The sequence below is a fragment of the Schistocerca piceifrons genome, chromosome 11 (assembly GCF_021461385.2).
Source record: "Schistocerca piceifrons isolate TAMUIC-IGC-003096 chromosome 11, iqSchPice1.1, whole genome shotgun sequence".
NCBI classification, from domain to species: domain Eukaryota; kingdom Metazoa; phylum Arthropoda; class Insecta; order Orthoptera; family Acrididae; genus Schistocerca; species Schistocerca piceifrons.
This window is the reverse complement of record NC_060148.1, coordinates 81632039-81633279: the sequence shown is the minus strand read 5'-3', so window position 1 is coordinate 81633279 and position 1241 is coordinate 81632039. Positions and strand designations below refer to the sequence as shown.

General features: G+C 51.5%; 1 non-coding gene across 1 annotated transcript; it reads left to right on the top strand.

Annotated features, from left to right (window-relative positions):
• The first annotated feature begins 1166 nt into the window (after positions 1-1166).
• On the top strand, positions 1167-1241 carry Trnat-cgu. Its single transcript has one exon. It is a non-coding gene; the product is annotated as a tRNA-Thr (tRNA).

Sequence of the window (1241 nt, the reverse complement as noted above, 5' to 3'; positions counted from 1 at the left end):
CAAAGGTCCCGAGTTCGAGTCTCGGTCCAGCACACAGTTTTAATCTGCCAGGAAGTTTCATATCAGCGCACACTCGGCTGCAGAGTGAAAAACCTCATTCTGGAAACATCCCCCAGGTTGTGGCTATTCCATGTCTCCGCAATATCCTTTCTTTCAGGAGTGCTACTTCTGCAAGGTTCGCATGAGAGCTTCTGTAAAGTTTGGAAGGTAGGAGACGAGGTACTGGCAGAAGTACAGCTGTGAGTACCGGGCGTGAGTCGTGCTTGGGTAGCTCAGTTGGTAGAGCACTTGCCCGCGTAAGGCAAAGGTCCCGAGTTCGACTCTCGGTCCAGCACACAGTTTTAATCTGCCAGGAAGTTTCATATCAGCGCACACTCGGCTGCAGAGTGAAAAACCTCATTCTGGAAACATCCCCCAGGTTGTGGCTATTCCATGTCTCCGCAATATCCTTTCTTTCAGGAGTGCTACTTCTGCAAGGTTCGCATGAGAGCTTCTGTAAAGTTTGGAAGGTAGGAGACGAGGTACTGGCAGAAGTAAAGCTGTGAGTACCGGGCGTGAGTCGTGCTTGGGTAGCTCAGATGGTAGAGCACTTGCCCGCGTAAGGCAAAGGTCCCGAGTTCGAGTCTCGGTCCAGCACACAGTTTTAATCTGCCAGGAAGTTTCATATCAGCGCACACTCGGCTGCAGAGTGAAAAACCTCATTCTGGAAACATCCCCCAGGTTGTGGCTATTCCATGTCTCCGCAATATCCTTTCTTTCAGGAGTGCTACTTCTGCAAGGTTCGCATGAGAGCTTCTGTAAAGTTTGGAAGGTAGGAGACGAGGCACTGGCAGAAGTACAGCTGTGAGTACCGGGCGTGAGTCGTGCTTGGGTAGCTCAGATGGTAGAGCACTTGCCCGCGTAAGGCAAAGGTCCCGAGTTCGAGTCTCGGTCCAGCACACAGTTTTAATCTGCCAGGAAGTTTCATATCAGCGCACACTCGGCTGCAGAGTGAAAAACCTCATTCTGGAAACATCCCCCAGGTTGTGGCTATTCCATGTCTCCGCAATATCCTTTCTTTCAGGAGTGCTACTTCTGCAAGGTTCGCATGAGAGCTTCTGTAAAGTTTGGAAGGTAGGAGACGAGATACTGGCAGAAGTACAGCTGTGAGTACCGGGCGTGAGTCGTGCTTGGGTAGCTCAGTTGGTAGAGCACTTGCCCGCGTAAGGCAAAGGTCCCGAGTTCGAGTCTCGGTCCAGCAC